Here is a 15,011-nt window from a genome sequence, read left to right on the forward strand (position 1 = left end):
AATCAATAGAGAATGGAGAGTGAAATCAGGAGGGAGAGATTCATTATGGCGACTTACTACTGCTAGTCACTTACAAGGGGCAACTTACCAGCACTTATACACAAAGGACGCCAAGCTGACCGATGAGGTCACTCACACACAGCACATTGCCCTGCCCATCACAAGGTGTCTGAACGTGTACAAGATTCCTTCTCAAGCAGCTCAAAGTAACTTAATTCCAAAAATGTATAAAATGCCCAAGATCTGTGCTGATGTAGTGAATTTAACAGGTGAGTTTATTTCAAGTGAAAAGCAATAGGCTGCATTTTATTGCACTTCAACACACATACATACATTTCGTTCATTATTAAAACAGTATTTATTTTAGCCTGAACTAAGAGAAATAAAAATTAAATTAAATTAATATGATTACTGTAATCATCCCATAAAATATCTATCAGTTAGTTTTTTTTTATTCAATTTCTGCTAGTTGCCAAAGTCCAACAAAAAATACAGATGAGCTCATCCTCAGTGGTAGCTATGGCCCGATTTTAGGGGTTTACACTCCTTAAAAGAGCTCTTTTTAAAAATACATCTGAAATATAATTATACATTATATTCCATATATTAAACTACAGGTCAAGTTTGCAGGATCAGACACTAGCATGCTCATTTCTCTGTCAGTACTCATCTTTATCACTAGTCATCAATCTTTAACACTGACCGGATGTGTCAGCGCTGAACAGATGATTGGTTGAGTCTCATGATAGCTACTGTCTTTCTACAGAACTGACCTGTTTTCATTGTAGCTCCTTGGTGAGTAGAGCTATTTGTTTTTCTTTTCTGGATTTACACTCCTCACACCGGGCATTTGATTTATGTGTTGGCCCTGGAGAAAAGGCACATAAATTACAAAAACAGAGCAAGAGAGATATATTTCACATCCTCTGAGTTGAAATATAAGTGTGCGGGGGGATGAGTGATGCGTAGAGCTAAGGTTGCAACGACAACCATTCTGCAAATTAGATTCTGAGACTGAGAAAAACCCACAGCACCAGGAAGCATCAAATCATTTCAGCTTCACCTTCATGCACTTCCTTAATGATTCGACCACCATGATTGCAACTCTTTAAGGATTTGGTCATGTTGAAATGATAATGATATCACACTGATCACTGGAAAACATGTGAGGGCAATGTACCTCACGAAAGGAATTGAAGTGAGACGTTGCTTCACCATTTTCCATTTTTTTAAGCTCAAGCTTTAAGGTCAGATGAATCATCTAGTTTGCTTGCGTAAGCTAAGGTAGCATTTGCAATAGCACTAATAAAGCCAAAGTTCAACTAACACAAAGCAGAAGGCAATAAAATGTTACACTAAGCCACAGTCACATAGTGACTACTCACATAGCTAACTACTGGGGAAAGAGCTAGTTAGCTTGTTAACTGTCAGCAACCAAGCTAGCCCAGTTGCTAACGGGACAATACAAGTTCCCACAATTAAGTAACGTATTTGTACCACTGACTCCTGTCATGTTACTGTCTGTAAAGCACATCTATCTAAAGTCATTTATACTCTTAGTCACATTAAAGCAGCTGTTGGAACACAGTTAAAGGTTATATATACGAAATTCTGCCACTGGATGTCGCACTAGAGCACCAGCATCGCAGACCACAACAACGGGACAGAAACAAAAGAAAACTTACCAAAACCGTCTATGTTGGTCTTTCCAACAATCATTAACTGTGGTTTGGTCGAAATAAACCTTTAAAGGCTGAAGGTGACTGACACTCACTGACCCCATTTTTCTACAATAGCCCTGAAGGGACAAACCAAACACTGAACCCTTTTTGCACATTTTGTGGCCTGCTTGGAAGGGGAGGGTGAAGCGATGGAGTTGCAATCTGCAATTATAATGCTAGATGCCACTAAAGTTAGATATGAAAATATTAGTGAAAAGGGCTGCAGTGGAGAGCTAATGTTAATCCTTGGAAAGGAGATCCTGGGGCAGACCAGAAACATGCTGGAGGGATTCTTCATGAGTAGCTGACACCTTGTTTGTCCTCGTGCTGCTGTGACCAGGGAAAGGAAACAGAGGTTGTATTGGTAGACTGCCCCCCAAAAAGGTGATGAGTTTGCAGGCATGCATGAGGCCTCTGGCAAATATTGAAAAAGGTAAATTTAGCCGATGATGACTAGCATTAAACAGGCCAGCTTCCTGAATTTCCGTCTTTATCTCACACAGTGTGTTTGTTGACTCACAGGTGATGCAGTAGCAGTCTCTACCTGCTGCTGCTCTATAGCTGCCCATATTAATACGATCGTGGACTTCTGTATGAAGAGGCCTGCTGTGAGCCACTGAATTGGGCAGGAGGTGTCTGGGGGCCTGTACAGTGTGCCTGTGAAAGACCCTCACATGCTGTAACTATCAAGGTCTTGGAAATGCATGCATGCACAACACACATGGACAAACACACCCAGCAACCCAGTGGTATTGAGACATGAATACATTTTCTGGTTGAAAAACAAAGTTGACAGATTGGAGAGTCCAGAGCAAACAGCTAGCAGGAGAGTGTCTCCAGCGTGTCTACACATGTTACCAGAATGAGCATAAATTTATGAATCACTGCACTGCATGTTGGAATGAAACATGTTCAGTTCCTCCTACGTTTCTGGGACTGTAATTGAGTCAAATCCAATTCACAAAATGAGTCCTCAGCATAGTAGGTGAGGTACAATTCCTTAGTCATGCTATACCACTCAGAAACAGTTCAGCCCACTCTGAGACATGACTTCCAGCTTTCTGACATCCTTAAGGAGCTGCGTGATCTCATTATAAGTCACCACTCATCGCCACAGCCCAGTATTACGATGCGGTGGCACAGGATATGAGGAGCCTGGCCGGGATTTTGTGTGAGTGCGTGCCATCAAGCATAAAAATCCCAGAGGCGCTCGGACCCAGCGGGTGCCAGGCCCCCTGTTTCCAAGAAATCCTTTGTTTTTTGGACGGTTGGATTAAACAGTGGGAAAGTGCCCACGCAGACTGCTGCCAAATCCCCCTCTACCACCACCACCACCCTCCACCCACACTCGCCACACATTGGCAAGACACTCTTGAGAGGTAATACTCTGGTCTCTATTGCATACCTGTTAGTTATCCTCCACTGTAAATGCTTTATTGTTGGGGAGTATCTAGTAGGGTGGGTGGTGGGGGATACCCAGATTACTTATGGATAGCCTAATTAAATTCCAGACATAATTGTCCAGAAGGAATCTCTTTTATGCTCTGTGACACCGTCTTAGGTTACTGCAGTGGCAGGACAAACTCTGCGCCTTAAAGGCTTTGTCAGTTCTACTGGGTTTCTAGGGGATTTTTAAAAACTCCTGCACAAATTAAAGTGGACTAAAAATAATTTTTAATATCACTTTAATTCCACAGGCAGATAACCAGCTGTGGGGCTGGCATTGTTAGATATTGGTCCCATCTGTTATTTGAGCACTACGTACGTTACTCTGTAGTTTTACTCTGAATGTTACTCTGCACTAGTGCTAAGGTTTACAGGACTACCTGTACTTGTGAAGGAAGATGGTTTAGACTGCATGCAGCTTGTCAGCCCCTCTTCAGTGGCTTCCTGTAGCTTTGACCACAATGTTACATGGAAATGAATAACAATTTGTTTTTACATTTTCAGTTTTCATTTATACATTTTTTAATATTTTGTCAACTAAATGTGAGTCATACATTATGTCCTGACCTGGCACCTTTTCCACTATATTTTGCCAAACCTCAGTGTTGGTTTCTACTAGTCTTGAGCATCCCTGGCTAGGCTAAGGCTCAAAGGTATATTGTGACTACATTTTTTCACTGTAAAAGTTTTTGAGTTTAGATCATGATGGTAGTCAGCAATATGAATTAGCTGAAAAGTGGGAAACAATGTCTTGTGTCTCTCAGTTGTCAGTCAAAAGGTACCAGAGATGCGGACCTGAGTCACATGACTTGGAGTCGAGTCAGACTTGAGTCACAACTTGACTAGGACTTTAACCCGAGTGACTCCTGATTTCACTTGGAGTTGAGCCTTTTGACTTGAACATACTTGATACCGTCCCCCAAACCTTAAGATTAAAAAGTATGTTATTTGAAAAGTGTGCCACGAATCATTTCATTTCCCTGCATTTTCAGGTTGCAGAGAACCATGAAAAATTTTTGGGGACCCCGAACTAATGCTATGTTACTGAGCACCAGTTGGAAAACATTCTGCTGTTAAAATAGCATTACATTTGGTGAAGTGCGCCTGGTTTGGGACTCAAAAATCAAAGTTTAGGACTTTGAACTTGTCAGTCTTGACTTGGGACTTAGAGTTAAAAGATTTACTTGCAGAGGTGGGAAGTAACGAAGTTCAAGTATTTTGTACTTTTGCGTCCTCTGCTTACTTCAGCCAGTGTTTCCCATGAATTACTTAGACTGTGGCGGCCCGCCACGGTCTAATTTGTCCCGCCACAGTCTCAGAATGAACCGAAAAAAATTCTTACATAATAATCATAATAACATAAAAGATCTGTAACTTGTGTTTCGCGCCGCTGCTTCAAGCAAGCTCCCCGTAATACGTTAACAAACTTTACAGTATCCACTAGTTCAAACACAATTTCATCCTGATCAATGTACGGCAGAAAACAGATAACGTTACTGCAAAAGTTTATTATTGATAATTAACGTTAACGTTCGTTAGCTAGCGATGTTAGCTGTCAGTCTCGATTATGTCAACTGATATATCCGGCTGCTTGCCGTGATAAAAGTATGTAACGTTATATCTAGCTAGCTAAATGTATATAGAGAATCTTTGTTATTACCAGCGGCTCTGACAACGTAAGTTAACTTAACGTTTACAAGGCGTCGCGGACGAGAGCCCCGCAAGCCTTGTAACTAACGTATTTTAAGCATCTGAGGAGCAAGTTGCCTCACCATGCAACGTCAGGCTATTTTTGTTATTAAAGTTGAAGTAACACTAACGTTACTGTTCTCAAAATATTTTTATTCATTTGGCTAATTGTAGTTACCTTCATTTTCAGGTCAAATCAGACCTTCGTAACAGCACCTGGCTGGCTGGCCGAGTCCAGAGGAATTTAACTACCAAAGGGCATTAGAACAGTTTTTTTCAAAGCCCAGGAAAATTAAATGTCCAAATTCGGGGTGCAAAGTTTGCAAATAGGGATTTAGGGAGAGTTGTAGAAATGTGTATTTTGGATGTTTTCTTTCCACTAGTCTGAAAGAAGACATGTTATGGAAGCAAAATAACCCAAAATGTTTTTGCCTGCCACGTCTCCCCTTAAGGCTGCAACTAATGACAAACTGATGACGTACCCTTCGAATACAATTTATTTTTTATTACAATTTAGCTTACAGTTTAATTATTTATTATTTTATTTGCTTAAAAATAAACTAGTTCAACACAGGTAACCACTTTTGCTTAATTTCTTTGATGGCTCAGATGTATGCTCTAGTTAATTTTGTGTTTTCACCATTTGTATCTATACAACCAATGTATTTATGATTTAATTGTTTACAAGAGCACACAGTTCTTCATAGATCTAGCCTCTTAATTTTGCTTTCAAAGTGCACCAGATTGATGCATTTAACTTTAAAATGTAAAAAAAAATCTTACGTGGGAACATGCCCCCTGACCCCCCAGGGGGTCTGACATCCACCCACCATAGTCTAACAAAATCCTGTGGGAAACACTGTTTGAGCCTTGCAGACCAATGACTTGGTTCCACCTCTGAAAGCTACCATAGGGACCAGAGACCTGAAGCTTAAACGCAGTTTACATATGTCCAAAACCGGTTTTATCCTCTTTGGAAATGGAAAATTATGCACAATAGCTGTAGTATCATTATAGTTTACATTTTAGACAAAAAGTGAGGACAATTCAAATTTCACTTTCTGCGTTTCATCAACAGCAGCAGTCGTGCTTCTGTTTGGGAGCTACATCTTTCTATGCCAAGCATGAACTGCAGCAACATTTCCACTCATACAAAACACTTCCTGCCAGTGTAAAAGCTCTAACTCTTTTGGCTGCATTTGCTTGAGTATGTCAACATTTCCATACGCTCCTTAAGTTTAAACCAATACAGTGGAATGACCCCAGAGTGTAAGAAGAGTCAGTGCTGGAGTGTTGACATGGAGATTATAGATTACCCACATGATCTGTAGGACTCACTCTGGCTCTCTTATTGTGTCAGACATTCCAGAGTGAGTGGAGCAGGTGGAGCCTGCATAGCTGCAGTACAGTTCCTCGTCTCTCAGTGTAGATAAACCTTGATCTGATAGGAAGGGAATGTCAGCTATGTTGACATTTAATTGTTGAGATGCATTAGTGCTACCTTTTAGAGCATGTAAAGCGATGGTAGGCATTGTTAGAAAAACTGTTCTCCAGAGAGGTTGGTCAGACCACCATCCGGCCCTTTATCAGTCTGTCCAAGAATTCTCAAGCTGCAAGAAACTCTGCTGTGCTTGAGAGATACAGTTTTGTAGATCTACAAGAATCCTGGCCAAGTGTACCAATCACTGTAGCTTTTTGTGAAGAATTTAAATTCAGGACCACTTTCATGAGCTAAAGTCAAACAAAAGTCAAGCCTCAATCTCAGCGAGCAAACTTTTATGAACCTTTGGACTTTTATGTTCCTAGAATAGCCAAAAGCCACCAAACACGGCTATAACATGTTCCACCGGAACTAGACAATGCTTGTGAATGCACCAGAGGCGTTCTGCTCTACAGTGAGTAAGGACAAAATACACAGTCAACAACGTTGGGGCAACATAGGCAAGCTTCTGAAACCCTTTCAGTGGGATTTGAAGATGCTAGAAGGAACTGCAGGATCACCTGATCATTTTCTGTATGTTTTTATTGTTAATATGAAAATATTCATTGCAGCTTTAAGGTAACCTTATAGACTTTACTCAGGGAAAAAAATGTCACAGAGTTGTGTTTACCTTCCTGGGAAGTTAACTGTAGCTACATTTATCTAGCAAGTTATGCATCTTGCTACAAATTCATTAATTTTGGACTGCAATTATCAGAAAAACACTCAAAAACATATGATTTATTGCTGTGGGGCACCCCCTACCTTGGAGTTATTATTTTGTTTTGTAATGTGATTCTGTCTTTTATGTGCTGCAGAACAAAAGAACTGGCTGTAAACCAGTTTTAAAGGCATACTATGCAGTTTTCCAGTTTTGTCAAACAGCTACCCCTAGAGTCTCTGTGGAGAACTTGTATTTAACGTTAACTGCCGTAAATACCACTCACCAGAGCCGTCTCTATATATGGCTCTGCGTCTCTGCACTCACGGCCTGATCCCCTCCCCCCTGTATACCGGTACATGTTCAGTAGGATGGAAGCGTCGGACATCGAACAGGCAAAGATAGACTCCGAAGATGTCTACTGACCAGGTAACGTCTGAGTGAATGCCTGCTAGTGTCTTCCATTGAGGCTGCTTCTTATGTCGCTGTTGTATGTGGCGTCGCGCCGTAAAGCAATTTGTGATTATCGCGAGATTTGGCGGACGCCACCTTTCAGACTTGCATCCCTGCGTTCCTCTCCTGCGTTGCTATCGGGATGATTCGCTATACTACGAGTTTGTTTACCATCGAAATGACTTCGAAGCTGTTATATTAAGGTAAAAATCTTGCATAGTGTGCCTTTAAGTCAGTCCAGTTTAAATGTAACACATTTTACCATCTGTAATGTTACTTTTAATCTTTTCCTGTATAACAAAAAATGGTATTTAGGAGACAGTTTGATATTTTTTGACATATCTCTTTCTGTGGGCAGAAAAGACGTACTGCTACACCAGAAAAAATCTACATGTTGAGACAGTTTTGGTTGTCGGCCTCTTTTCTCCAGAACACCATCTCAAGCAGATACACTTCCAGTCAGGCAGAACATCTGGAAACAACTTACCCCCCACCCCTTATACCAAGCTAGTGAGTCAGCTGATCTCCCCAACTGAAGGCTATGTGATCTTTCGACCTTTCAGCAGATCCACTCCAAATAAAATGTCTGGTGGGTGTTAAAAGTTATAATGAGCAGCAGGCGCTCCAAATGAACAGTGATTAGGAAAAACAACAGCAGAGTGCCTCACAACAAATTAGCAGCCAGCTCCAGCTCCTGGGTTTTATGGGCCTGGCTGGGCAGAAACAAGCTGTTTTGCTAACATTTCACATCCACCAGTCATTTTAGTTCAACAATAACTTGCACATTTTTAGACAAAGCACAGCATTGTTGAGATAATTACCTCTTCTCAGCATGCCCTGGATAAAATATTTTATTAACTTGATAGAGTAATGTCAGAGACAGATGCTTGATGTGGATAGTTATTGTAACACGATCTTAAAATGATATATGCTTTATCATCTCCATCGCTGGCCCGCGATCCTAACCGGCTGCCGACTGCTTTGTCTGCATGTCAGACATGCCCCGGCACAGAAACCTCACTGGGCTGAGAGAATAGGCCCTGTTTGTTCCTGCTCGGCTGACTTCAAGCATGCTATTCTTTCCAGATAGAATCACTGTTTGGCTTCGATTGTGCTGCTGAGGTGAACAAGAACAAGCATTCTCACCTGTCACCACAGAGTTGATGCTTAACAAAAAGCAGGGTTTTGGACAGCTTCAATGTGTGCAGACACAGTTTGAAAAAAGCGAACTGGAAGAATAAGGGACTGTATGAAAATTATGAATGCGGGAGGGGGGATCCGAATAGAGGAATGGTTACGTATTACATTTTTTGCTGAAGGGAGCGTCTGGGTCTGTGGAGGGAAGCAAATGCAGGACTGTCTGAAACCTGCATTCTATGTAATGGCTAGCGGGGGCAGCTCCATTGGATGCAATAAAATATTGATACCATGTAGTCTTATGAGGGAAATGAGCTGAGCTTCTCTCTTGATTTATGAGCTCAGTAAACAGTTTCCTTATGCGTTTATGGTCTCAATCTCTAGTTTCAAGTCTTCTTCCATACAGCATGATGTTCATTTAGTAAATAATGGTCCCATTTAGGGTAAAATAGACGATAAAGCAGGGTATGCTTTAGGGCGTGGTTACCTTGTGATTGACAAGTCATTCTCAGGGGATCCATACATATTTTAGTGTACTGTTTATCTGTAATATGAGAACATGAGTTGAAATGGCACAGCAAACGAGCGCAGCTCAACTTTTGCCACTGGCGGTTGCAAAAACGGCAACATGGTGACGCCCATAATGCCAAACTCAAGGCTCCACAACGGTATTCCACAGACCAATGGATGACCTGCTGCTTATATATAGGGCTTTCGGTAACACTTTATAATGAGTACACACTATTAAGCATTAGTTAAGCATGAATAAATACTGAATTCATCATTTATTACGCATGCATACACATTAGTATGTAGTTTATAAACACAGTTAAAAATGTTTTATTAATCATTGATAAGCACATTAGTTATGGATTAGTAAATACTGAATTCATCATTTATGAAGCATGATTCTTCTGTAAATACTCATTACTATGTGGTTTATAATCACAGTTCTAAATGTTTTACTCTTCATTGTACTGTACATTTCTGCATGCACAACCACTATTCAGACATGTATTAATGATTAGTGACTGTGTTAGCAGATGTTCTATGAAAACTCACAACAAATTCATTTTCTAATGATGGCCTATAAACAGTTATTAATGCAGGAATTCACAGTTACAAAGCACTTACTACTCCTTAATTAAGTATTTTGCACGAGCTCATCTAAAGTGAGCACTATCTATGGCTTATTAAGCATTTACAAATGAGAAATAAAGGCTGACAATGCCTCGAGACTCACAAATGTTCAGTTATCTTAACAGACGAAGGAGAGACACAACACAAAGGGATATAGAACATATTGTATTGATATTTACAGCAACTTCCCAACATATTGTATGAAGACGAACAAGGGTGGTTTATGAACACATGCTATTGTTGTGATCTTATCTGTTTGGGACGTGTACGTTGAGCTTGCAATCCCGCTCTCATCGTTATAAATGATGATTTCATTATTTATTCATGCTTAACATGTGTACTCATTATAAAGTGTTACCGGGCTTTCTCCCTTTTTTCCCATAAGATTCAGGGCCCCTGATTATGCCAATCATTTTTATACAATCCCTAAGTGAAATCAGTGCCCTCAGAAGCAAGACTAAAGATCTGTGGCCTTGACTACGTGCACCCATTTACAAAAACCTAAAATTAAAGAGAAATTCCGGGCCAGAGATGAGCATGATGATAGCTGACACCCTGAGTGAGTGCAGATGAGGGGAAGATAAGGACAAAGTGTTGAGAAAAGCAAAATCCTCCAGACAAACTGGTTGCCCCCTCAGGTAGCAAGTGTTGAAGCAAAGGTATGCGTGCGAAGTGGACACCCTTGTTTCATCCTTGACTTCCTAGTACACAACACAGCTGGTGAGAGAGCCTGCAACACAGGCCAATGAGGCCAAAGGCAGGTTTCTACCACTTGTGAAAATATAAGGCAGTGATGGGGTACATGAAGTGTGAACAGCAGATTGTAGGTGTCATTTCAGATTAAAGGTTCAGTTTACATTACATAACATAAAAACACATTTGGCTTACTTCCTTACTACCTCTTTGCAATGAACGGTGAGAGTGACCCAAAATGTGGGGCAAAAACACAAAACAACGAGCTAAAAGAGGCTTAAATGTTTTTTTTAACATGTACTAATTATGCACGTCTTAAATAGCAATTTACACTATTTTATCTTTACATAAAGTTTTCCTGTTACAGAAAATCCACAAAAACACAGTCAACAGTTTTTCATTTGAAACTGATTCCTATAAAACTGGTTAAAGTTTGTGGATTATCAAAAGGAACGGAGACACTTGCTGTTGATTTTGTATGCTGATGAACTCCACAAAAGTGGTTTTGTATGTGCAGAATTTGACACTAGAAGGATGTTTTCACGTTCATCTGCTGAAAGTGGAGAGTTTCTCTGTCCCAATTGAAAATCTGATTTTAAGGGGCGTACCTTACCAGCATGATTTGTGACATCACAAATAATTTGGAAGTATCAACTTGTACAGTGTGATGTAGAAACCTGAAGCCACCAGTGCACATCCACTGAGAATGGACTTTACAGAGAAGTAGGAGACATCTTGTGTCCAGCAGGGAAACTTTAGAAATGAACAACATTTGCATATTCAGAGATTCTGGATTTTGTATTGAGACAGAAAGAGTAGATTACTTTTGAAGGATTTTAATGTAGTAATTATACATTTTTTGCAGAAACAAAATACATTTTTTCAATGCCACCACCAAAATTCCCCTCACCCCGATTGTACTGGGGTGGAGGCAAGAATCTCAGAGGCATTTATCTCAAAACTAAATAAACCAAACAAACCAAATATACCAACCAAACAAGTGAAACCCAAATTATGTTCACGTCTAGATAATTAGTGGTCACAAAATGTTTTTATAGTAACTTGGGTAAACCAACCTTCTAGTGTAAAATGAAGGAAGGATGGGTAGAAGAAGAGAGTGCAAAAAAGATACATAGCAAGATGCAGAGCCTTGTGAGTGAGAAGTCAACAGGGGTCTGATTCAGGAACCAATCTAACCTTTGACCCCAATATGTCTGGCCAGACCTTCGCAGAGAATAGTCCTCTTGTGTCGAAGAAAAACACAGGTGAGCTAACATTCGCACCAAACCCCTTTTCATGGCTACATTATGTCATAATCAACAGCTGCAACTCGACACCAGCCTGAACCACTGACCTAGCAGCACGCTAATCATTTTAAACTGAGATGACTGGATAATGAATAAGTTAGTGGCTCGGTCAGGTAAATCACTTCCACTGAGGCAATGTAATATCTATTAGTGTTAGCTTCTGTTGTTATTCCACTGGTGTCTGTCGGCCACGTGCACAGCTGGTCCCCAGTGCAGCCCCAGCTAGCGTAGCCGCTGCTTAATGTGTTATCCAGTTGGCTCGGATGACTGTATCAACACAACCTGTTTTTGCTTGGTGCACTTTAAGTTAGCGTGACCCCCCTCCTTCCACCACAGCAGGTCCCTCCAGCACACGGGAAAGCCATCTGAGAGTCCCCGGGCAAGGGGTTTAAGTGTACCTCAGTGGATAGTGGATGTCCTTACTGCATTATAAAATGCTAACGTCCACCACAGAATAAGAGCGTGACATGAATTGTCGGGCGAAATGTTCACTCTTGAGGCTTGAGTGATGATCCTGGCATCAGGTCAGTGTTTTCCTTTGCTTTAAAGCCAGATCTGGTGGCCTCTTTAGCGGCAGATCTAAAAACTGTATGTCTTTCTTTTGCTCCCGATCTACCTTCTGCCATTAAAGGAAAAAAGAAGACAGACCCACTGCTAAAGGACAAAACAGAAGCAGGACCCTGGGTTCATTCTAGGGCTGGGACACCTGACGCAGCTCCAGGTGGGTCTTGAGGTCCCAATTTAACTCCTGCACTGTGGAAGTATGGGGGAACATTTATGTAACAATTCTGAGCGCACAAATGGGACACTTTGAAATTAAATGTTTGCACAAACACATACACTTAATCAGTTTGATTAATTCAATACATTTATTTACATGTTTTCCATATAAGCACTAAATAATTACTTTTACAGTGCTATGCTGGAGGTAGAGTCCCATGTATGTACATGTAAGTGTGTAACATTGAGGAGGATCTATTGTCAGAAATGGAATGTAATATTCATAGGTCTGTTTTCAAAATAATAATCACTGTGTTTTTGTTACCTTAGAATGAGCCGTTTTTATCTAGTGGGTCCTCTCTATGGAGGCCGGCATGTTGAACCGCCATATTTCTACAGTAGCCCAGAAGGGACAAACCAAACACTGGCTGTAGATACAGCCTTTTGCGTTTTTCTTAATTTTCCCAGCCACCAGTCTTGTGCGCTTAACAGCCTGTTCTCATTCCCAGGTCGGCAAATACAGACGCGAGTGGTGTTCAGTTGGTTGTAATCTGCTAGATATCCCTAAATCTCACACGCTGGTTCTTTCAATGCTATGCTAATGTTTTAAAATCTAATGCTGTTGGGTCTTTTTTTTATAAGGGGGACGGTCTAGACCTGCTCTGTTTGAAAAGTGTCCTGTGTTTTGTTATGAATTGGCGCTATACAAATAAAACTGAATTGAATTGAATTAATGCAATAGCCAACAGACTGGGAACATAAAGAGGGACTACAAAGCTAAAGAAAGAAAGAAGAAAGAAGTGTGTGTGGTTAGGGAGGGCCTATAACTTTGTGGAAGTGACGGATGTTAGACACACAATAAGTGTGTGAATAATTGTGAGGGGTGGGGAACATGACGACACAAGGAAGGATGAGTCAACGGTAATGATAAAGAAAACCCTGTGACATCTACTTTCGTCACCCTTTAACTGCCCGCACTGAGGAACAATCCGTCTACTGTCCTTGTTGCTAATCCTTCTCATTCTCTGAACACACACATCCTCCAATGTCCTCACTAACACACGGATCTTATTTGCTGGGTGTGGCAGTGGTAGGAAATAGGGGGTTCTGCTGTCTCTGCCAAGCTAGTGATCCAAGGCCAGCACACACAGAGCTTGGCTCTTCCTACCAGCTAGCAAGACCATTACTGCACATCTGTGGTGCTATCTTTCACCAAAAAGTAAACCAACCTACATACATGGTGGAGGGTAGATTATCATTGTCAAAAACAAGGAAGTTCAGTGTGTTTTGTTCACTGATGTCCTCAGTGATCATGGAAGGTCAGCAGGCTCACCAACAGGCCTTTGTGATTAAATGTATATTCAAAATGAACTGCCCAGATAGTCTTTATTTACCTAAACGTAGCATTTCTAATTTCTATAAGTATATTTTATTCTATTCAAGACAAAAGCCATTTTCTTTTCTAACCTGCTCGTGTGCTAACTTGCTGTTGCAGCTTTTTGCCATTAATGCAAACCCAACACTTCCTCTGGCTCTTTCACATTAAAAGCTGTTCAGGGGGCATGATCTCTTCCCCTCTCTGGAAAACTTTTACGGTGTCAGTTATTGGAGCAGTGAGAACAGTATAAATGAGTGAAAGTCAAATTCCTGATTTTATCATGTTTAAGTGTTTATTTGACAGATTATCGCTTTTTCATGAAGGCCATGAAGTTGAGACCATCTTATCTTACACTTTTCTCTAGAACATGAAATATGTCTGCAAACGACTGACACCCACCACAACACTCTAAACTCAAAGTTGCATTACTGCAAGCTTGTGAAATATTTGGGCTGTGTCTCATTCCGCCTACTTGCACACTTCAAACACTTAGTTTTAAGTATATAGTGTAGATAACACAAAAAGTCAGTGCACTGAAAGTACCTGGATGACCCCCTAAAAACGGTCAAAAAATTCAGTGTGGAATGATGGACCCTACTCGCACTGAACGGACGCCATCTTGACTGCAAAGCGCAAGAAGAGGGACCAGGGACGTCGACAAGTTTTTCAAAATTTGAAATAATGGTACAGTGTAAAGGTGTATGAGTAACTGCTTTCTATTAGCCATGGGTGATGCAAGGCAGGGACAATGTACTCTAACCTAAGCTAAACTGGGGTTGGCCGGCTGACTGTGGTGGTAAAACGTATAATTTGAAACAAACTATAACCTTATTAATCGTACCAGTAATGGTCATGCTGATTGAACTAGTACAAAACAACATTATATTGGTTTCTCTTTAAGGGGAGGGAGAGGCCTCAGGGTCCTCTGGCTCTGGCCACTGAGGTTTTACTCAACCAGTGAGATTATTTCTGCCTCTGCCTCAAAGAAATGTTTGTACGACCAAAACTCCTATCAGCCAGCGGGGCCCTCATCCCCAACTGTGCAAAAATAGAGGCCCGTTGGTGTTGACTTGTGTAAACGCTGTTACCACATTGTAAATTTTTATCATTCCTGTGGCCCAGCAACAGTCGCTAAGCTGTGCTGCTCTACTGCGATGCATGGCTGCAAACAGCGCTTTGACGCTGT

General features: G+C 41.0%; 1 long non-coding RNA gene across 1 annotated transcript in view; it reads left to right on the plus strand.

Annotated features, from left to right (window-relative positions):
- The window catches only part of LOC127379446 (uncharacterized), a 149,073-nt gene that overhangs the window by 111,428 nt on the left and 22,634 nt on the right, over positions 1 to 15,011 (plus strand). The window lies entirely within an intron of this gene.

This window comes from Dicentrarchus labrax, unplaced genomic scaffold (assembly GCF_905237075.1).
Source record: "Dicentrarchus labrax unplaced genomic scaffold, dlabrax2021, whole genome shotgun sequence".
In the NCBI taxonomy this organism is placed as follows: Eukaryota; Metazoa; Chordata; class Actinopteri; family Moronidae; genus Dicentrarchus; species Dicentrarchus labrax.